The following is a 24,475-nucleotide window of genomic DNA, read 5'->3' on the forward strand; positions in this document are numbered from 1 at the left end:
GCTTCGCTTGCTATCTATTAGCGAGTGTAACAATTGCGTGTTGTGTAGTATGGCTTGTTGTAAATTTCCCAAGTTATCATAAATAATGTCACCCATGCTTTTCGCCATTGCAGTGGAACCCCTTTCGGCTAGACTTCGGCAGCACCACACATATACATTTTTTTTACATTTTTTTACCACACCCAGAGAGGCATCGGCTTTGCGGCTCGTGCTCTCGTAATCTCCATGTATGCAGATTATGTTACTCTATAAGTCCCCAATCGTCAGGAGAACCTCAGCCCACTGGTTTGTGAGCTGATACGGTTTGGGGGCTACTCCGGTATCCAGATGAACTGGAATAAGTCTGTGCTTTTCCCCCTCACTGATGCCACAGTGCCTTTCACTCCGGATTACCCCTTCTTGTGGCCGTCGGGTCCCACTAGATACTCAGCCATCTGGCTGAGTAGGGACGTGGACAAACTTTGGAGAGCTAACTTTGGCTGCGCTGTGAACTGGTTTGAGTCCAAGATTCCCCTCTGGAGCCGTTTGCCTCTGTCACTGGCCGGTCGCATAGCCATCGCCAAGATGGTGGTGCTCCCAAAGTTTTTATATTTGTTCGTCAATATTCCCATCCCCCTCACTGCCCACTTTTTTTTAGCAAAGTCTGCTCTTTGCTCATTACTCTGGTCTGGGCTGGTCGACAGCCCAGGATCGCATATAATATTCCCACCCTCCTGATGTTGCGTGGCGGCCTTGGTGCCCCAGATTTTAAACTTTGTGCCCAGGCCAGTTTTCTTCATTTTTGGCTCCATCCCACTCCTTTTTAGCCACATGTCACGGTGGAAGCCGAACTTGCTGCCCCGTGGCCGCTAATGACCGCCTTGTTCGCCCCGGCAAAACTCCCACGCACTGAGATCGATACGATGGAGACCTTACGCTGGGCCTGGGATGGGCTCTGTAAATTTTCCGGCTCTGGAATGCTTACTGCGAATACTATGCCAATTGCTCATCATCCGGCTTTTCCTCCTCTCCAGACTTCTGGTATGGGTAAACATCTCACTCGCTTGAAGCTTTCCACAGTGTCGCACCTCTACACTAGGGACACATTCTTCTCACTCGCTGCCGACCCCGGCCCCATGGACACTCTGCTTTACTATCAATTTAGGGCCATCTGCAGGGAGCTTCACTCCTGGTTTCCTCAGCCCCCTCTCTCGATGGCCACTCTTGATTGCCTTTACGCGTCCCCCTCCCCTCGGAAACTAGTTACTAAAATCTATGCCCTCACACTGGCAGCATCTTCCATTTCCATCGACCGGGCGCGTGTGGCGAGGACTTGGGTGTCAACATCTCTCAAGATGACTGCTCTATTGTTGTAATCAGATTAAACGTCTATCCCCAAATTACCGCCTGCGCCTTATCCACTTTGAGAATTTACATAGGCTCTACCGGACTCCTGCCCAGTTACACAAGATAGGACTTATTCCCAATGATAGATGCCTACACTGCTCTGCTCCAGCGGCAGACTTTTCCCACCTCGCCTGGCTGTACCCTCAGGTCTCCGCATACTGGTGCAAGGTCTGCGCCTCTATTTCTGAGATCACCTCGTCGCTAGTCCAGCCCAATACTCTGCTTTGTCTCTTAGGCTTCGTTACATTTTGCCCAGATGCCTCCTGCCGCTTGATTGCCATGCTGCTTGTCCTCGCGCGGCGTAGGGTCTCCATGTGCTGAGGTCGCACGCCTGCATCTAAGGTCGCCCTTTGGCTTGAGGATGCATCACGCTGTCAGACTCTCCTGTCCGAATTCTGGGACCACATGCCAGCCAGATCCCGCACAATTGACATATGGGGTCCAATTGTGTCTTACCTCTTAAATCGCAACTCTCAGCACCCTGCGACCTCTCCCACAATCCCCGCCGGTGAAGGTCAATGAATAGCTTACTTCTCGTCCTCAAACCCGTGTGCTCCTTCAGCCTCTCTCCACTTCTCAAGGTGCCTCTCTCCGTGGTTCACTCTACTGCCCTAGTGCTCCCACAATATTTCTTCTCTGTATTGTTTCCAAAGTGTTACATGCTCGAAGTAACCTTTGCTGAAATATACTGTATGCCTGTATCTGATGTCTTGAAACGGTGCAATCTTGTAACTTTGCTGTGCAATTTTGTTCAATAAAGGTTTTTGAAAAATCAAAAAAAGAAATCTGCAGTTTATGCAGCAGATGATGGATTATGTGTCAAATTCAGCCAATCTATAATTATGCTGAAAATACTCCAGACGTAAAAGTGGATAATTCCAGCGGCCCTGTTCATAATATTAGTGTCTCACATGATTTTCCACGTTTTTCACAAGATTCTGTTTGCACCTTTTTTATGCACAAGCACCATCTCTACATTCAGTCGCACATGGCAGCCATCTGTGCACCACAACCCAGCATCACTATAGGGCTTCAAATCGACTGTGAAATTATCAATATGCTGAGGTTATTCAGAGCACAAGATCACAGTCTGCCTGCGTTATGACTCTTTCTCCAATGCCATGGTGGTGCATTGTTTATGAAAGTGTATCTGTATACACAACAGAAGCACTTTTGGCAAAAAATAATTCCAGAGAGTCCAGAGAAGGGGGTGGGGATGAAGGATTTGGTGAGCCAGGAGACATCCGGAAGTTTATCCGCTGCACTAAGCGACCCCAAAGTCTCAGATGGCCACAAGCTCACCATGAAATCTTTAATAGCTCCTGGGTCGAGTAATCCCTCTGGTGAGGCACATATATCAATCCACAGTCGCATCTGTACTAGGGGTAGGTGGAATACCCATAATTTGCTTTCGGGCGTAATTAATATGCAGTCTATTTTGCGCTACATTTTAGCTTGAAATGCATCCTCGCAACAATTCTTTGCGTTGGAACGCATTAAACAAAATTGCCCCAACCAACAGTCACTCGTGTTCTGTTGTTTGCGTCCTCTGTATATTTTTACAGCATGTGGTGCATTTAGCAACACATTTTTGCAGCAAATGGGCAGGTAACCACGCAAAGTGGTGTACTGGCTTAACTTCGGCGCTTTCTAAATGGTTGACATGAAAGTTGAAGGCACTAAAGTCCTCGAGTAAATGATTCAGCATTTTTGAAACCGGTCTTGAACGGGCTTAAACGGGCCCGCCCTTGGCCCGGCTCGTCCTGCGCGCGTCCCGCGCAGTGGGGGTCTCAGTCGCTTTTGTATAACGTGTTGATGCCTGTGGGCGGGGCGGGGCTGGCAGGAGAACGCAGACCAGGTGTGCTGGGTCGGACAGGGACTCCTAGTACTTCGAGGCCCTGCCAGCGTTCAGCGCTCGCTCTCTCTCCTTTCCGATTGCCCTCAAAGGCCCCCACTGTAACAGGAGCACAGGTAAGAACTCTGGGGCACATGCATCAACCTATTTAGGAAGTGCAAACGGTGCGAATCGGTAAATTCGGCCGTTTGCACTTCCTAAATATGTGTTTGGGATGCATCAAGCATTTTTGATTAATTCGGTATTTTTACCGAATTCCAAAAATGCGATTGCTTTTAAGGAATTGCAAATTTGCGATTCCTTAAAAGCTATGCATCATTTAAAAAAAAATTGCGATTATTCAAATTGGAAGTGCAAATTACCACGAGGTTCAACCTCGTGGTAATTTGCGAAATTGTTTAAAAATGCTTAAAAATGCATTTTTTAAACTGTCCAGTTACAGACACACATGTCCTTAGGACATGTGTGTGTGAAACATGCACTTTCAAATGCATTTCAGGGGTGCAGGGGGGGTCCTTTGGACCCCCCCCTGCACCCATGAAATTTTCTAAGTGCCACTCGCAATTTGCTACTGCCTTCCAATTGACTACATTGATTCCTATGGGCCTCTAGGCCCATAGGAATCAATGTAATGCCATTCCTTAATTGCACTTCGCAATTAAGGAATCGCAATTTCCGAAAATTAAGAAATCCTAAAAACTTTTAGGATTTCTTGATGCATAGCATTTTGCATTTCCTAAATAGCGATTCCTTAATTTTCGCTATTTAAGAAATGCAAAATCCTAGATTGATGCATGTGGGGGTCTGTCCTCGCAGCGGCACCCGCGGAGCGGGTGCGGAAAGTCTTGGGCTCAAAACCAATTGGTCTTTCTCCCACAGCGGATAGCAGGGCTCTCATAGTTCCTCACAGCAGTGTGGCTCCCCTTTTTGAAACCATAATCTTCTGGCAACACTTGTGTGACACTTGTGCGACTTTTGTGCAACATTTGTGCTAATGCTATATCCCACAATAAAGACCTACACATGTTCTCACTCCAGGCATGAGCAAAGCCTGCCCTCCCTCCTGAGCCCTAAGTCAGCTGTCAGGAGCCTAGGGGCGGGAGGGAGGAAAAGGGCATGCTATCACCTGGTGACTATATGCCAGCCCTCTCTCTCACCTTGATTATCAGCGTGCAGCCCGGGGTCAAGCACTTCAATGTCTCGTCAAGGATGGTAGGTGCTATATAAATGCAATTACACTACAACTAGAATTTGGGTTCAAGTACCAAATTCAAAACTGTTTTCAGTACTTAACTCTGAAATTAAAGAGGCTGGTGTTGGCTATCAACATGTAAAGCCTTAGTAAGTGTGGAATAGTAATTGCCACCAACCCCTGAAGCTTTTGTTAAATTGCACAATAGTTAAACAAAAAAAGTCACTACAAATGGAGGACCTTGCAGCCTTGGGTTGTAAGATTGTGTCTCTCTCACAGACTCCTTTCTTCATGTTCCCCACAGGAGTCCGAGTTCCCCTCCCTGGAGAAGGCTCTCTCTTTCGTGGCGCTCATCGATGGGTACTACCGGCTTACTACAGACTTGCACCACTACTTCTGCAGGGGGTGGCACCCCCCTGCCTGCTGTGGAACATCCAAAACCAGTGCCAGGGGCCAATCCTGTGAGTCCAAGGACAGCACCATGGATAACTTTGTGTGTGTGTGTGTGTGTGTGTGTGTGTGTGTGTGTGGGGGGGTATTCTGGAAATCCGATTTCTCTTCCAGGGGATTCTCATCAATAGTCATAAGCACGGAATAGTCCCGTCCACGTGCACGTGCGGGAATGAAATGAACTATGGACCTGTGAGGTGCTGGTGTGGTAGATAGCACATGTCTATCAGGAGTACGAGAAGGTGAATATACTAAAGAATATTCAGAATCAGGACTAACTCTGCATCTTCCAGTCCTTTATGCTCTCCAACCATCTTGGAGAAAGGTTAGTCGGAGGCGAATGCTGTTCTGGAGCCGGGGAGCCCTCCAGCGTGATCTCAACAATCCTTCGGCCCGGGGAGGATGAAGCACTCTTCAACCTCATTCCTTTAGACGTTAGGTCCTGAATTTCCTTCGATTTTGAAGGGTCCCTCGACGTCGGTACTGGCGACCGATGTATCTGTCTCTTAACAAGTGAATACAGGAGGATCTAGGTCTCGACGTCAACCTTCTCGACGCTGACATTCTCAACATCGAATGCGACCATCTCGACGTCGAAGACGACCTTCTTCTCAACTTCGAAGGAGACATTCCCACTGGCACCGTTCTCAATGGCAACCTTCTCGACGGCGATGATCGAGCTTGTCCTGTCGTCTGTGATGAAGTACTGCGAATAAGGCCTACCAACGTCAGAGTCTTCAGCATCGGATCCGGCATCGATCTCTGAGGTGCCCTTGACGTCAGTGGTGTTTTTGACATCAGTACTGGGGCCTTCTATGGCGACCGCCCATTTCATCAACGAGTCTTCGACGTCAAACGTCTGCACTCAGCTGTCATTGGGGAGATGGACTTGGACCGGCTACAAGGAGTGTTTGAAGTCGGCCGATAAAAAGCAGACACATGTCTAGATTTGGACTTCGCCATACCTGGCATCGTCCGCTTCAACTGCGATAGGTCCTTCGACGCCCACTGTGACACAGGCGACCTAGAAGGTGAAGGAGAGCACTGGGGTATTTTCGACGTTTATCTTTTTCTCAATGGCGAATTCGACCAATGCTGCCTTTTTTCTCCTTTTTTCTTGTGCTCTGACCTTATTTGAGAGGAGGGCTCTTTAGAGGGATGTCCTTCCAGGCCACTGATAGATTCCTTTCCTTTCTCCTGCGTAGCATGTAGCTTGATCTTGTCCCTTTCACGAAGGGTCCTTCTGGAGAACATCTGGAAGTAGTAGCACTTGTCAGGTCTGTTTGCGGTGGTAAACACACAATACAGACCGAGTGCGGATCTGATTTAGCCATTTTCTTCCCACAGGAAGGGCACTTATTAACTAAGGCTGGTATTTTTGACAGAAAAAATAACTGAAAGCCAGAAAAAATGATGGAAAAAGTACTGTTAGTACTAAAAACGTTGAGTGAAGGCAAAACATTCCACTTGAAAAGACTAATTAGTGATAGAAAACCACTAACTGACGAACTCAGTGCTCCAGGATCCTCACAGGAGGAGCTGGAAAAAAAACCTGACCTAACTGTCACCTGTGGGGCATGATGGGAGCCTGGAGGTCTTAAAGGTCTTAAAGACACAGCGCCAGATTTTTGCTGAGTGTTCTATATGCAGCCTTCTGGGCTAATCTTACTGCTATCACTTTGCTTTTTTCCTTGAAAATAAAGGCTTTGTTCAAACAAGTTAAGATTACATTTCTCTATGTCATGGAAATGTTTATATATATCTTTTATTTTAAATGAAAAATACAATGCAATATTGGCATATTTGAGTCTAATTTTGTGTTTTAGACTGTGTGTGTGTGTGTGTATATATACAGTGGAAGGCTAGGAGTAGCCGAAACGCGTAGGCCGTCCGTTTTGATGCACGCAATTATCTTGCACATGGTGTGTGAATAAAAAACTATTTATAAAAAATCTTACCTGTTGCTGTGCCGTGAGTCTGCTGATGGATGTAAGGCGAGGAGAGTCTGAGAAATATATAATATATATATATATATATATATATATAATACATATATTGATGTATGTTTACACAGGACTAGTCCTTAGATTTGGTTAACCATGCATTAATATATATATCTCTAAAAAACACGCGTGGCGGGACTCAGAAACCGCGAGGATACGTTCCCGGACAGGCTACTTATAATTGGGAGCGCAGGTAACAAACCATTATCAAGTGGAACATTTCTTGACGTTACCCTACCATCTATCAAGTTCACTCTTGACGAATACATTTAACTTATATGTTGCTGACCGCAAATGCGGTGTTCGTTGTACAAGAAGAAGTTTACATTGATATTGACTAGGCTGCTGGTATCTTTTTGGCAGACTACTGGGTGTTTTACGTCTGTCATGCCGCCAAGGGCTTTTCATCATTAGGACATATTTTGAATGCTACTGCCCATACCTGAATGTGGGATTCTTTCTGCTCGCACTATACAGAGCCTGGGCCAATGTATGTTCATTACATAACCATTCGGGAAGCGTCGCTGTGCAACAAGTCTTGACGCCAAACATTGATCCTAGCCTTAAAAAAGTTGTTTCAAGACGAAACATGTGTCGGTTGTGTTTGTTTCTGTCTCTACGGGTCAAAATTGACGAAGATTTAAGAATAACAGATTTTGGCTGCGCTTAGCATTGGAGTTGTGCTTGTAATGCTTATATAATTGCTGACTCACTATAGTCACTCTCATAACTTGTCTAGGGTTGTGCTCTGTCAATTTAAATTTTTGTATTAATATATATATATATATATTTTTTATGCATGTATTTTTTGTAAATGCTCCGCGGTCCCAGCACGTGGATGGGACTATTCAGAGCTTATGACTTTGATGAGTATACCCCTGGAAGAGAACTAGGATTACAGGTAAGTAATGTATCCTTCTCTGTTACAGACGTAGGTGACAACATCAGCTGGTGAAGACCTCTAGGCACCTATGGGTGTGCACTCACCTTCATTACAGCTCGAGAGAAGTAGACCGATAATCCTGTTTTCGGTTGAAAACTCTCATATTCAGCCATAATAGCATTACTCGGAGGGCATGACTGGAAGACAGCTGCGGGCTCAAAGACATGGTGGGGGTTTCATTGGGTGGGTGGGTTCAGGGTTGGAGCAGGGCAGGTTGGGGGAAGGTGATCCCCAGGGAGACTTTAGGGTGGCTCAGTGATGTGGCCCTGGTGCTGGATACAGACCCCTCTCAGCACTGGTCTTATGGTAACATACAGCGATAATCAGGGTTTAGCAGTCGCTTCAGGCCTGTGGGCCTCGGTGCCACTGTACAAGCTCGGTCTGAAAGTGAGGGTTCTGGGGGTATCTGAGAATATTACACAGACTGGGCTCTAGTGAACTATAGTGATTGCTCGTGCCTCACAACAGGGGTAGATCACGAGGCTTTCTTCCCCAATAAAGCCCTTTATTTCTAAGCATGGAAAAGGATGAGTCGGTGCATATAGACTCCTGGTGAAAATGTCACAGCAATAGTGTTTCAAACAAATTTCACCGTACTGCACAAGGACAGTGCACTTATAGACGGAGATAAGGAAGTAATGCCGAGGAGGGGAAAAGTAACGCACATATGCATGCACGAGCACCATGAAAAAGTGCAAACACATCATGGACACAGTTCTTACAGATCCATTGTCCACAGGTTTGGAAAGCGAAGCGAGCAGGTGAGAGCGAAGCGAGCAGGTGAGAGCGCTTGTTTTGGCATTGTTGAGGCTGTTGTGTCACCTTTGCCTGGTTCTGGTTCCACAGTACTTTGTAGACTTGTGATAAGTGGTACTACAGGTGTCACTGATGAGTAAGGGTGTTTCCCTCCACTTTCAGCTCGGAGTTTGCTGTCCATAAGTTGAAGAAGACGAGTAACTTCCACCCTGGGAACTACATACTTCACTGCTCCCAGCAGGACTTTAGCCAGTTCATCCTTACGGTCTGTGTGGAAGTCAGGATGGTGTCACCGACACTGTGCAGCTCTTTCTACTGCAGTGCTGGCCCCTGTTGTAACACTGTGCTCCCTATTGAAACTCCTCGCTGCCTACTCTGACAGAGCCCTTCCAGTGCTAGATGAATCTGTATCATAATGCTGTGCTCTCTGCTGTAACACTGTGCTCCCTGTTGTAACACCTTGCTGCCTACCCTGACAGACCCCTTCCTGTGCTAGATAAATCTATATCATAATGCTGTGCTCCCTGTTGTAACGCCTTGCTGCTTACCCTGACCGAGCCCTTCCTGTGCTAGATTAATCTGTATCATAATGCTGTGCTCCCTGCTGTAACAGTGCTCCCTGTTGTAACACCTTGTAACATCTTTCTGCCTACCCTGACAGAGACCTTCCTGTGCTAGATTAATCTATATCATAATGCTGTGCTCCCTGTTGTAACGCCTCGCTGCCTACCCTGACAGAGCCCTTCCTGTGCTAGATTAATCTGTATGATAATGCTGTGCTCCCTGCTGTAACAGTGCTCCCTGTTGTAACACCTTGTAACATCTTTCTGCCTACCCTGACAGAGACCTTCCTGTGCTAGATTAATCTATATCATAATGCTGTGCTCCCTGTTGTAACGCCTCGCTGCCTACCCTGACAGAGCCCTTCCTGTGCTAGATTAATCTGTATGATAATGCTGTGCTCCCTGCTGTGAATGAATGAATGAAATGGCATTTATAATGCGCAGCTATGCCCAATGGGCGTCAAGGCGCCTAAATAAAATAACTAGCTGTCAAAAGTCAGAAATATAGCTTACTGGTATGCCTTAATAAAGAGCCAAGTTTTCAGTGACTTCCTGAAAAGGTCAAGAGATGGAAGTGACTTAATCTCAAGGGGGAGTGAATTCCACATCTGGGGTGCCAGAATGGAAAAAGCTTTGCTCCCCCATCTAGCCTTCTTGGCTCGAGGAATTACCAATTGATTGAGCTCACTGGAGCGAAGGCATCTATTCGGGACATATCTGGTGAGTAGTGATCCGAGGGCATCCGCCGAGCCTGTACTTAAAGCCTTGTATGTTAGACAAAGAAGCTTGAACGTGATCCTTGCGGGAAAGGGGAGCCAATGGAGATTCTTCCTCGCCAAGGTCATAGATGACAGCCAAGGCAGGGCAAGGGCGAAATGTGCTGCTGCATTTTGTATGACCTGCAGGCGCTGCAGAAGGCCCTTGTTGGCCCCGGCGTAGAGTGAATTGCAATAATCGAGCCTTGAGCCAACAAGGGCGATCACCACCTGTTTCCGTGCCTGTGGGGAAAGATAATGGACAATCCTTTTCAGGGTCCTGATGACGCCCCAACAGGTAGCAACCGTTCGGTTGACCTGAAGCTCCATAGAGAGCTGAGAGTCAAAGATGACACCAAGGTTCCTGGCAGATTGAGTAGGTGTGGGGCAGATGCCAAGGGAAGGAGGCCACCATTCACCTGACCACAAGCCCTGGTCTTTGCCAAAGACCAGGACCTCTGTCTTTTCCCCGTTCAGCTTTAGGGAGTTGGAAATCATCCACTCTGCAACTAGTTGCATGCAGGCCCTAAAGTTTGACGCGGCTTCATTCACAGCGTGGGTCAGGGATACCATAATCTGCGTGTCGTCGGCATACGACACTACCTCCATCCCCTGAGATCTTACTAGTCTTGCAAGGGGGGCCACGTAGATATTAAACAGGGTCGGGCTCAATGCCGACCCCTGTGGCACCCCACATTGCAAAGACTTAGCAGGGGAGAGGTACTCACCTAGCATGACACGCTGCTCTCGTTGATGTAAGAAGGAGCTCAGGAGACTGAGGGCCGGTCCTTCTACCCCTGCCTCCCTTAACCTGGATGTTAAGGTAAGGGGAGACAGGGTGTCGAATGCTGCTGTAAGGTCCAGCAGCACCAGCACGGTAGTTTGACCTAAATCAACTTTCCTGCGGATGTTATCCATGACCTTAGTCAAGGCAGACTCCGTGCTATGCAGCTTTCTAAAGCCATGTTGGGACCCATCCAAGAAACCTGAGGCATCGAGGAAGTTAGAAAGGTGGAGGTTCAAGTGGGTCTCCAACATCTTGGCAGGGGCCGGTAGCAGGGAAATGGGTCTAAAGTTCTTCAGCACTCCTGGGTCTAAGGTGGTCTTTTTTAGCAGCGGCTTTACAATGGCTTTCTTCCAAGGTGATGGAAAGATGCCTTGTTCCAAGGCTCCATTCATTACTTCCAACATCGGAGGAAGAATGATTTCCCTACAGTTCTTCAGTTGTTTCAAAGGAACTGGGTCCAATGGGGAAGATGATTTCGTTTTGTCCAACAGGCTATTAAGTCCCTCCAAAGAAAGAGCAGGGAACTGTTCAAGGGACAGGGGAGTTTCTCTGTTCCAAGCCTCCAGCAGTTTGATTCGAGAGATGCCTTCAGAACTCAGAGAGTTCCTCTGTGATTGTAGAGCTATGTAGATATCATCTATTTTTTATAGAAGAAATCTGATATGTTATTGCATAGCTCCTGTGAAGCAACCACAGGATCTGGAACCTGGAGAGAGCAAAGTGAATCCACAATTTTAAAGAGTTCTTTAGAAGATGTTAGAGAACAGGTTAAGTTAGTAAAATAGTCCTGTTTTTCCTTAATCACTTTGTTTTTATACTCTCGTAATAGGCTCTTATAGACTTCACGATCTTTGGGATCCCAGGATTTACGCCATCCTCGTTCCTTCTGTCTGCATTTTTGCCTAAGAGACCTCAGGTCCGATGAAAACCAGGGGGCAGTTGGCTTCTGTCGGGTTGCAGATTTCAAAGAAGGGGGGGCTAATTCATCTGCGGCTCTGGTGATAGCATCGGAGAGCTCTTGAGCCGACTCCTCTACCTTCCGCTGAGAGGTGATATTGATATTACGAATAAAAGGCGCGAGGGCCTCATTTGTAACATTTCTGAAGCTCCTTTTAGAATGTTTTTTTCCAGTGTCTAAATCAACATCAGAGCAGGGGATATCTAGGGCCAATGGGACTGCTAGGTGGTCGGACCAAGTAATCGGTACCGGCGTATCAACAGTTAGTCTGGGGTCGTTAGAAAAGATCCCATCAAGGGTATGCCCCGCCTTATGGGTCGGGTGGAGAACTCTTTGGACAAAGTCGCACGCCTCCAATGAATTAAGCAAGGAGGAAGTATCTTTAGAGGCCAGATCCTCTAAGTGAAAATTGATATCACCCAGAATGGTAAAATGTGGTCTGCCAAAGTAGGGTGTAACAGTGCTCCCTGTTGTACCACCTCGCTGCCTACCTTGACAGAGCCCTTCCTGTGCTAGATTAATCTGTATGATAATGCTGTTCTCCCTGCTGTAACACTGTGCTCCCTGTTGTAACACCTCGCTGCCTACCCTGACAGAGCCCTTCCAGTGCTAGATGAATCTTTATCATAATGCTGTGCTCCCTGCTGTAACACTGTACTCCCTGTTGCAACACCTTGCTGCCTACCCTGACAGAGCCCTTCCAGTGATAGATGAATCTGTATCATAATGCTGTGCTCCCTGCTGTAACACTGTGCTCCCTGTTGTAACACCTCGCTGCCTACCCTGAAAGAGCCCTTCCAGTGCTAGATTAATCTGTATGATAATGATGTGCTCCCTGTTGTAACACTGTGCTCCATGTTGTAACACCTCGCTGCCTACCCTGACAGAGCCCTTCCTGTGCTAGATTAATCTGTATGATAATGCTGTGCTCCCTGCTGTAACAGTGCTCCCTGTTGTAAAACCTCGCTGCCTACCTTGACAGAGCCCTTCCTGTGCTAGATTAATCTGTATGATAATGCTGTTCTCCCTGCTGTAACACTGTGCTCCCTGTTGTAACACCTCGCTGCCTACCCTGACAGAGCCCTTCCAGTGCTAGATTAATCTGTATCATAATGCTGTGCTCCCTGTTGTAACGCCTCGCTGCCTACCCTGAAAGAGCCCTTCCAGTGCTAGATTAATCTGTATCATAATGCTGTGCTCCCTGCTGTAACATTGTGCTCCCTGTTGTAACACCTCGCTGCCGACCCTGACAGAGCCCTTCCAGTGATAGATGAATCTGTATCATAATGCTGTGCTCCCTGCTGTAACACTGTGCTCCCTGTTGTAACACCTCGCTGCCTACCCTGAAAGAGCCCTTCCAGTGCTAGATTAATCTGTATGATAATGATGTTCTCCCTGTTGTAACACTGTGCTCCATGTTGTAACACCTCGCTGCCTACCCTGACAGAGCCCTTCCTGTGCTAGATTAATCTGTATGATAATGCTGTGCTCCCTGCTGTAACAGTGCTCCCTGTTGTAACACCTCGCTGCCTACCTTGACAGAGCCCTTCCTGTGCTAGATTAATCTGTATGATAATGCTGTTCTCCCTGCTGTAACACTGTGATCCCTGTTGTAACACCTCGCTGCCTACCCTGACAGAGCCCTTCCAGTGCTAGATGAATCTTTGTCATAATGCTGTGCTCCCTGCTGTAACACTGTACTCCCTGTTGCAACACCTTGCTGCCTACCCTGACAGAGCCCTTCCAGTGATAGATGAATCTGTATCATAATGCTGTGCTCCCTGCTGTAACACTGTGCTCCCTGTTGTAACACCTCGCTGCCTACCCTGAAAGAGCCCTTCCAGTGCTAGATTAATCTGTATGATAATGCTGTTCTCCCTGCTGTAACACTGTGCTCCCTGTTGTAACACCTCGCTGCCTACCCTGACAGAGCCCTTCCAGTGCTAGATTAATCTGTATCATAATGCTGTGCTCCCTGTTGTAACGCCTCGCTGCCTACCCTGAAAGAGCCCTTCCAGTGCTAGATTAATCTGTATCATAATGCTGTGCTCCCTGCTGTAACATTGTGCTCCCTGTTGTAACACCTCGCTGCCGACCCTGACAGAGCCCTTCCAGTGATAGATGAATCTGTATCATAATGCTGTGCTCCCTGCTGTAACACTGTGCTCCCTGTTGTAACACCTCGCTGCCTACCCTGAAAGAGCCCTTCCAGTGCTAGATTAATCTGTATGATAATGCTGTTCTCCCTGCTGTAACACTGTGCTCCCTGTTGAAACACCTCGCTGCCTACCCTGACAGAGCCCTTCCAGTGCTAGATTAATCTGTATCATAATGCTGTGCTCCCTGTTGTAACGCCTCGCTGCCTACCCTGAAAGAGCCCTTCCAGTGCTAGATTAATCTGTATCATAATGCTGTGCTCCCTGCTGTAACATTGTGCTCCCTGTTGTAACACCTCGCTGCCGACCCTGACAGAGCCCTTCCAGTGATAGATGAATCTGTATCATAATGCTGTGCTCCCTGTTGTAACACTTCGCTGCCTACCCTGAAAGAGCCCTTCCAGTGCTAGATTAATCTGTATGATAATGCTGTGCTCCCTGTTGTAATACCTCGCTGCTTACCCTGACAGAGTCCTTCCTGTGCTATATTAATCTGTATCATAATGCTGTGCTCCCTGTTGTAACACTGTGCTCCCTGTTGTAACACCTCGCTGCCTACCCTGACAGAGCCCTTCCAGTGATAGATGAATCTGTATCATAATGCTGTGCTCCCTGTTGTAACACCTCGCTGCCTACCCTGAAAGAGCCCTTCCAGTGCTAGATTAATCTGTATGATAATGCTGTGCTCCCTGTTGTAATACCTCGCTGCTTACCCTGACAGAGCCCTTCCTGTGCTATATTAATCTGTATCATAATGCTGTGCTCCCTGTTGTAACACCTCGCTGCTTACCCTGACAGAGACCTTCCTGTGCTAGATTAATCTATATCATAATGCTGTGCTCCCTGTTGTAACACCTCGCTGCCTACCCTGACAGAGCCCTTCCTGTGCTATATTAATCTGTATCATAATGCTGTGCTCCCTGCTGTAACACTGTACTCCCTGTTGCAACACCTTGCTGCCTACCCTGACAGAGCCCTTCCAGTGATAGATGAATCTGTATCATAATGCTGTGCTCCCTGCTGTAACACAATGCTCCCTGTTGTAACACCTCGCTGCCTACCTTGACAGAGCCCTTCCTGTGCTATATTAATCTGTATCATAATGCTGTGCTCCCTGCTGTAACACTGTACTCCCTGTTGTAACACCTTGCTGCCTACCCTGACAGAGCCCTTCCAGTGATGGATGAATCTGTATCATAATGCTGTGCTCCCTGTTGTAACACCTCGCTGCCTACCCTGAAAGAGCCCTTCCAGTGCTAGATTAATCTGTATGATAATGATGTGCTCCCTGTTGTAATACCTCGCTGCTTACCCTGACAGAGCCCTTCCTGTGCTATATTAATCTGTATCATAATGCTGTGCTCCCTGCTGTAACATTGTGCTCCCTGTTGTAACACCTCGCTGCCGACCCTGACAGAGCCCTTCCAGTGATAGATGAATCTGTATATTAGTGCTGTGCTCCCTGCTGTAACACTGTGCTCCCTATTGTAACACCTCGCTGCCTACCCTGACAGAGCCCTTCCTGTGCTAGATGAATCTGTATCATAATACTGTGCTCCCTGCTGTAACACTGTGCTCCATGTTGTAACACCTCACTGCCTACCCTGACAGAGCCCTTCCTGTGCTAGATTAATCTGTATCATAATGCTGTGCTTCCCATTGTAACAGTTTACCCCATTGTAACATGGTGCTCCTGTATGTAACACTGCTCAGCCCATTGTAATATTATGTGTTGTGTTGGCACAATCCTCCCTCTAATACAGTAACCTCTAGCAAAATGTAGTGCATGTTGTATCACTGTGCTCTCCATCGTAATACTCCACCTGCATTGTGACACTGTAATCCCCTGCTGTAACACTGTGCCCTCCATTGGAACACTTTACTCCATTCTAGCACTGTGCTCCCACTTGTAACATTGTTCATCTATTCTAGTATTGTGCTTAGAGGTTTAACACTGTACTTCCTGCACTGACACAACCCTCCTTGAAATGGAGCAACCTCTATCATAATACTGTACATTGCCTTGTAACACTGTGCTCCTTGTTGTAACCCTGTCCTCTCTGCCCTGACATGGCCCTCCTTGTAGAGTAACCTTTACAACCATGCTGTGCTCACACTTGTAACACCCAGCTCCCCATTCGAATACTGTGCTCCCTGTTTTAACATGGCGTCCCTAGTATAACACTGTGCTCCCTATCATGATTGGGTACTCCCTGCCCTGTAATAAAATAGCCTGTCTCATAATGCTGTGCTCCCTGCTTCAACACTGTGTTCCCCATTGTAACGCTCTACTCCTATTGTAACACCCTGCTCTCACTTGTAACACTGCCCCCCTTCATAATACTGCGCTCTCTGCTTTCACACAGTGCCCCTGGCTCAGCCCTCCTTGTAATAGAGGTATCTGCTCCTGTTGTAGGACTACAGAAAATAGGCATATACTCTGCACCAATTTACATACTCCTCTCCCCTCTGCTCCTTCTTCCCAGACGCCTCTAGGAGCGGAGTGCAAAGACTGCCTGGTCACCAGGTCCGAGAGGGGGTACGCCTTCCTGGGGGTGGAGCGGCGCTTCGGCAGCTTGAGGACCCTCCTGGAATACTACGAGGGCTGCAGCCTGCAGGCCCGCGGGACGCTGACCCAGCCTAGACCCAAAGGTACCCTGGAGGCTTGTAGTAACACCGTGGGCAAAGACCAGGGACTGGCATAAGGGCTCTGAGGGCCTCATGTAGGGTGTGGTGGGTATCCTGCCAACCCTCAGACACCATCAGGAACATGGTGGTCAGGACGACTCTTAGTAGCGTGGGAGGGTCGCCAGGTTGGTTGACAGGGTACTATGCCACACTTGAGGCAGGGTGCTCTCTCCCCTAAGCTCTATGTCAAGCCTAAGACTGTCTCCTCCAGGTCTGGCTCCTTGTGGCACAGGGAGGCACAGCCCATCGCTTATGCAGCTGGATCAATCGACGGAGAGAGCGTGTCACCACTAGGCCTGAATGGGCTCACGGATGCAGAGCCTTTCACTTTTCAGGCCCTTCAACCTCCTGAGAGCAACTCCCGTCAGGGGTAGTAAGTGCTATATAAATACAATTCAATTTCCAGGCTGTAATGGCTGACCTTTTTTGGCCCCTTTAAGAGGGAGAATGATGGAGAGTGGCTCCAGTCTATCACCCTTATAGCATAGGGATTAGGACTATAGATAGGATCCCTGTCTTTTATATAGCAGAGTATTTTCGTGTCCCTTTTCTTTAGAGTAGGGCTTATGAATTCAAGCTAGGGGATAGATATATAAGTATTAATCATGATTTGCCCTTTTGCTAATGTGTTAGGATATTTTCCATGGAGTTATGCGTATTGTGGGCCCTGTAGGCCTTAAACGAGACAGACTCCATCTTGCCCTCTGCCTGGTAGCTCGAGAGGCCTTCTAGGTCAAGTGTAATGTTTTAGTTTTAAGCTGTTGTTCGCTTGGAGAGAACCGGCTCAGGCTGGCGCTTATCGAAGGAATGTATTTTTCTCCACTCCGAAGACACAACTTCAGGCCGGCCGGCTGGGAACGTGTCCTTGGTACGGGGAGGTACAAGAATTTGGTGGGCGGCAGGTTACTGGCCGTAGCTTTCCATGAAGGAACAGGCTTTGATATTAGCGAGGGTGTTAGTCAGTCGATAGTCAGTTCGTAGGCGGCATCTAGCCGTTAGCATCTCTGCCATTAATTATTTTATGGCGGACAGTCGCCATCTTTGAAGTCCGAGAAGGATTTAAGACCGAGACTCTCTGAGAAAGACTGAAGGAGAATTAGCGCGGAGCGCACTGAAACAGAGAGAGATAGAGATACGGTAGCTAATAACCAGCAAGGTTCCAGTGGCCTGGAGGGAAGCAGACGAGACTGAGCCTAGCGGTGCAGACGTGTACTTGTGACGGCTGGGGTGTGACTGCGAGACAAGCCAGGACACAGAGACGAGAAGGGAACCTAGATGACTGCCGAGTCCCGACTTCACATTAATAAGGTGACATCCGCCCTTTCCATAATAAGCGCGCATTCTAATCTTTGCCTTTTCTTTGCATAATCTGTGTTGCATAGTACTGTGTTATATGTTTATTGACAATAAATATCCTAGTTCTTAGTGAACTGATATGTGCCGTGTATTCTTGTTCAATCTTGGTAAACGTGGCTTCTAGTTGGTTGTTGTTTATATGAATGGATGAGTAACCCCAATCAGGTAAGTGGTGATCAAATAAATAGGGAGCGAGTGGACCTTCGATGCCAAGAATAAGAGGTACATTATACTATTCGGAAACCGTACCAAATTCTATTATTATAGTTTCATCCCAATTTGACAAAGGAGAAATCGTTCCGATAGGTGTTCATAGGAATGTGGTCGTCGTTGATATACGGCGTTAGTGAGAGCGTTGGGGTGGATTACCAACGTGTATACCCACAGGATTGTGGCTTGTGTAAGTGAGAGCGTTGAGGGGGATTACCAACGTGTAGGTTTGCCGGATTGTAAACCGTTTGGAAAAGAGAGCATTGGGTTCTGCAGGCCCATGTGTAGACACGCCGGATTGTGTGTCATATCTGCCCTGGGGTAGATCAGTCTGGGTCGGAGTGGCCGCGAGACTAACTGATGTGAATAAGATATGGTAGAAAACCTATGCATGTTTATTGCTATTCCCCATCCTTAGGTACGACTTGTACATATATATATATATATATCCATTGTGAATACGTTCTAAGGAGGGAGGTGAGTACGTTCTGGCTGGGTTAGAGGGGCCCCTAGGGGCTGATCCCATCTAAACGGAAAATCCGGCCATTACATCTGGCGTCATGAACTGTTTACGAAGCCTGTGTGCGCTGTATTGTTTTGATCTTGTTAGTTTGCGCTCGGCTCGTACGTATAATATTTTGTGTATAATTATGTATATAATTTTTGTATGTCAATATGTTTGCGAAAAAATCACCGTCAGTTTTCAAGTTGCCTATTCAGATTCCCGGCTGGGAGTCTACGCCTTACGAGGCTTTGGCCCGTGAGTGGGCCGATTCTACTGGTTTGAGTGAAAATTGGTCTTCTTGTTTGGAGCAGGCGGAGCCTGCCGATGTGGTGTCATGCTTACAGAAAGCGCCAGTGGTGAAGGGTGATGAGCTTCCTATTTTAGGACGCAGAGGTTGGATTGTTCTTAATGCATACAGAATTCTTCATGAGAAGTTTGTTCAGCTGCAGAAGCAGTTTAAGGACGTGGAAGGACAGTGTGTTGAGTTGCAAAATGCGCATACTCTTTTGCGCTGTCAAAATAAATTGCTTGCCGACAAACTTGAAACATATCAGACCATAGCCGAAAGAGCTGCGGTCCGCATTGCACGATATAAGTACAAACATCGTCGTGGTCGTGTGTCTACGCGGAAAGTGCGTCTGGTCGTAGCAAAGGCCGGAATGGATTGGAACCCTGATGAGTGGGATGGTAATATCTGGGATTCAAATGCTTCAGATTCCTCGGCTGAGGAGGGTGATAAGCGCGAATCTTCTCGCTCCGGACGTGATTGTAAATCTGCTTCTTATACTGATACTGTTGCTCACAGCGACCGTGCTCGCTCTTCCCATTCAGGTGACATATCTTGCCCCGATTGTTCTACTAAATCTAAGATGCGGGCTTCCTCGGAGGCCCTTCCTGAGGTTTCTGCTCATCCCGTGTTTCGTCGCAAATTACAACAAGCCCCTGGTAATCCAGCTGGTATTGCTTTGGATTGTATTGAAGATTTTACTCAACAGGAGGTTAGTGACATTTTACAACGATTTCGTCAACGGCCTGGTGAGGCCTTGCTTACATGGATGGTGCGCCTTTATGAACTCGGCGCTGCCGGTATTATGCTTGATGCTGTTGATTGCTTACGGTTTTGCTCTTTGAGTTCTGATTCCACTATTCAAGATCATTTTCGGAACTATAATGGTGCTGGTCAAATTACTTTGCTCCAGCTTGCGTCTGACGGCTGTAACCATAAATATCCTACTGAATCTGATTGGCCTGTTAATGACAAGCCATGGTACACTTTGCGCGATGCGTCGCAACGTTTGAAGGAGGAAGTCATGAAAACTGCTATCTTTCTCAGTACTTCTGACAGATTGCTGGATGGCCTTTTAACATCTGTGCGTAATCGCATTATCCGTTCTTCGCCTGTTGCTTACAAGCAGGTTATGATGACTTTGTTGATTAATCAAACTGGCAATCCTTTGTCTGCTGTGCTTGAATCTGTTCGTCAGCTTGGTGAGCTGGGTGAGTGGTTTAAACCTGAAAGACAATCTCGACCTGAGGGTCGTACTGCTGGGGACTATAAGTTCTCTAGACGTGACATGTTTCTTGCTCTTATTGCTGATGGTGTCAAAAGGGAGGACATTGATGGTGAGCCTAATAATCGCTTATGGGATATGTTTCGTAAGCGTGGTTTAGATCGGAAGGAGGGTGCCCGTCGTGTGCGGAAGAATGAGTATGACCGTGGTTCTGGTGACAGTGGTGATGAGAGACGACGTGTGGATTCTGATCGCCGTGATGATCGGCGTTATGAACGTGATGTGTCCCCTCATCGTGATTACGAGAGAGGGAGAGAGGTGGATGAAAAAAGGGGGAGAGATGATCGTGTTTCCAACCGACATAGAGAGGAGAGGAGTTATTCCCCTGAAATGAAAAGAAGGGAGGATCGTAACAGACTTTCTGACCGTAATTCACAGTATTTTGAAAATGACAAAAATCCGTTTCGTAATGGAGATGGATATGAACAAGACATTTTGATACCAAAGAAAACAGAGAGCATTTACCCTGATTTGTCCTGGTTGACAGAACGCAGGAAAAATGACTAGGAAATAGGTCAAGCTCCAGTACACAAGTGGGCTCACAGAGACAACAGACCCTATGTAGATATTGAGATTTTTTGGAAACATCGTAATATCCAAAGGGCCCGAGCATTAGTTGATACAGGAGCGGAGGCCACTTTAATTCACGGAAAATCAAAGAAATTTAAAGGACAGTTTTTCACAATTACTGGTTTAGGTGGAAAGGAAACCCCCGCAGTACAAACTACACTTGAAATTAAAATTGGTAGGATTCCTCGTAGGGAATATTCTGTGTTAGTTGTGCCACTTTTGGAGTATATAATTGGAATTGATATTCTAAAAGGAATGACTTCGCATCTGGACGATGGTTGTTATCAATTTGGAACTAGACATTACATTTCAACCAGATCCGTACGGGTTGGCCGTTTACGGATGCCTCCTATTAAAATTCCTCTAGCTACGAAAGTGGTTTCTCAGAAACAATATCGTATCCCAGGTGGTCATGAGGAAAGTAATGATACAATTCAGGATTTGGTTGACGCGGGAGTTATAACTCCGGTCACGTCTGCTTGGAATAACCCCGTCTGGCCCGTGCGCAAAAGTGATAATTCTTGGCGGCCGACTGTTGATTATCGAGAATTGAATAAACATACACCTAAATTGGCTGTTGCAGTACCAGACATTGTCACTTTGATTCAGAGAATTCAAAAGCATCCAGGTACATGGTATGCGTCTATTGATATTGCTAATGCTTTCTTTTCAATTCCGATTGCCCCCGAGTGTCAGGAACAATTCAGTTTTACATGGAATGGACGTCAAATGACGTTCCGGAGTCTTCCTCAAGGTTATGTACACAGTCCCACGATCTGTCACCGGCTGGTGGCAGAGCATTTGTCTGAAGTGCCCGCTAATCCACAAATACAGGTGTGTCATTATATTGATGACATCTTGATTCAAGGTGAGACGCAAGATCAGGTACAGTCCCATTTAGATCAGATCCTTGATTGTTTGCGAGCAAAAGGTTGGGAAATTAATCCTGATAAATTACAAGGTCCATCCCAAAATGTAAAATTTTTAGGAATTAATTGGCATGAAGGTCACAGAGAAGTGATCCCACAGGTGAAGCGAAAAATCCTAGATTTTGCAGTTCCAAAGAATAGGAAAGAGGCTCAGTGTTTTATTGGTTTGTTTGGCTTTTGGCGTCAGCATATTCCCCATTTGAGTCAGATTTTAGCTCCGTTATATCGAGTCACTCGTAAGAAGAATGCGTTTGAATGGGGTGAATCACAACAGAATGCTTTTAATTTGGCGAAAGAAGCAATTCAGTATGCTTTGGATTTGTGGCCGGTGGGTGAAGGTGATGTGGACTTGAATGTGTCCGTGGAAGGTCTGTTTGCCAATTGGAGTCTGTGGCAAAAGCAGGGCAGACAAAAAGTGCCATTAGGTTTTTGGACTAAAAAGCTACCTGAGGCTGGTGAGCGTTATTCACCTTTTGAAAAACAATTACTTGCATGTTACTGGGCTCTGGTGGATACCGAACAATTGACCCTAGGCCATGCTGTGGTTTTGAGACCTGAAATTCCTATTATGCAGTGGGTTTTGAGTTCGCCGAAATCTCATCGAATTGGACATGCTCAAGAGGCGAGCGTGATTAAATGGAAATGGTACATTCAGGACAGGGCACGTGTGGGTCCGAAAGGTGTGGCAGTTTTACACGAGCGAGTGGTGCAGACACCCTACAATGAGACTGGAAGTGATTGTTCCGTACCCGTAGTGCAGGAATCTCCCGTTAAATGGGGTAAATCATTTGATGATCTGTCCGCGGAGGATAGAAAACATGTGTGGTTTACGGATGGTTCAGCGAAGTTCATTGGTGAGAAACGACATTGGAAAGCCGTCTCCTATAATCCAATCACGCAGAAATTATTGAGTACAACTGGTGATGGTAAGAGTAGTCGATATGCTGAACTCTATGCAGTTTACCAAGTTTTGAAACAGGAATTGCCTGGCACATGTCATATTTTCACTGATTCCTGGTCCACTGCTAATGGACTGGCGGTGTGGTTACCAACATGGCATTCTCATAATTGGGAATTGCATTCAAAAGAACTGTGGGGAAAAGAATTATGGCAAGAAATTTGGGAGTTGCTCCCACAGAGTACTGTAACAATCTTTCATGTGGATGCTCATACTCCGATAGACTCCCTTGATAAATTCTTTCATAACATTGCAGATGAGAAATCTAAAATTGCTGAGGCAGTGGTGGACATGCAAGATTCTGATTTGGCGGGACTGGCGAAATGGGCCCACCAGAAGGCGGGACATTTTGGAGAGAAAGCCACTAGCAGGTGGGCTGCCGATCGAGGAATTCATATTCCTTTTTCTTTGATTAAAGATGTCATTCTGCATTGTCCCATTTGCCAGCATTCTAGAAAGAAGCAGGTGCCTCAAATTATTCGAGGCCAGTTACATCGAGGAAAATTGCCCGCTCAAATTTGGCAGATTGACTATATTGGCCCGCTCCCTATGAGCAAAAATTGTCAGTATGTCTGTACAGTTGTTGATACTTATAGTGGCCTTTTGGTCGCTTTCCCTTGCAAGAACGCTACCCAAGTGAATACCATTAAGACCCTGGAGTTGCTTATTTTGTACTATGGTGTTCCATTCCAAATTCAATCTGATAATGCATCCCACTTTCGTGGAAGATTGGTACAGGAATTCTGTGTGGAAAATAACATCGATTGGGTGTTTCACATTCCATATTATCCACAGGCTTCGGGACTGATTGAGAGAATGAATGGTTTGCTAAAAGAACAATTGCGTAAATTGACAGATGACCATTATAAAAATTGGAGAGACTTTTTGTTTCAGGCATTGTTAATTTTAAATAATCGTCCTTTGTTACATGCTGAATCCCCTTTGATGCGTTTGTTTCCTCCAAATGTGGATGTAAAGCCTAATTCCCTGTCTAACACTGTCATGTATTGGGAAATTACCCCCGGTGCTTTGGCTCCATGTAGAGCGACCCCAGGTTCCGCAGGCCTAGACCTGCATGCTTTAAATGATGCAAATTTACCAGGAAAAGACCGAATCATTGTTGAAACTGGCATTGGTGTCTGTATACCTGCCGGTAGTTTTGGATTAATTGCCCCCAGATCAGGCCTTGCCCTGAAAGGTATTCAGGTACTCGGAGGAGTAATTGACAGTGACTATCAGGGAGAGATTAAGGTTCTCTTGCTTAATAGCAGTGAGACTGACTTATTGATCAAAAAGTCTGACCGTGTTGCTCAGTTACTGATTATGCCTGTCTTCAGTGGTGAGATCAAGAAAGGCTCTGCCCCAACGTTGCTAACTGTGCGAGGACAAAAAGGCTTCGGATCGTCTGATCTTCCTGGAGCTAAAATATGGGTGCAATCGCCTAAAAATCCCCCTGAACAGGCTGATATTATTGCGACCGGTCATGACAACACCGTTTTGGTGATGAAGCCAGGGAAAGATAGCTGGGAAGCTGTCCCAGCTGATAAATGTTACCTACGAGAATGATTAAGGCCTGTGTTTGTATTTTTCCAGATCATTCTCTGGACTGCTGTTGCAGGATGTGTCGCCGCTGGACTCCTTTTGGCCTGCTACGCCGGGAGAGGAGAGGATCCACCGACTTCGGTTGATTGGAAAACCCGAGTTCCGCGTTCCTTTGCTGCATGGGACTCCTCTGCCAATTTTTGGATCACTCTGGCTAAGAGAGTGACAAACTCTCCACATTTCTGTCTTACCCCCATGAGGTCTGTGACTGACATTTTGGCGACCTGTTTGGTTGCCGTCCCAGTATCCACTGAGACTTTACGGCATATCTTTAATATTTCA

Source organism: Lissotriton vulgaris, chromosome 12 (assembly GCF_964263255.1).
Source record: "Lissotriton vulgaris chromosome 12, aLisVul1.2, whole genome shotgun sequence".
Classification (NCBI taxonomy): Eukaryota; Metazoa; Chordata; class Amphibia; order Caudata; family Salamandridae; genus Lissotriton; species Lissotriton vulgaris.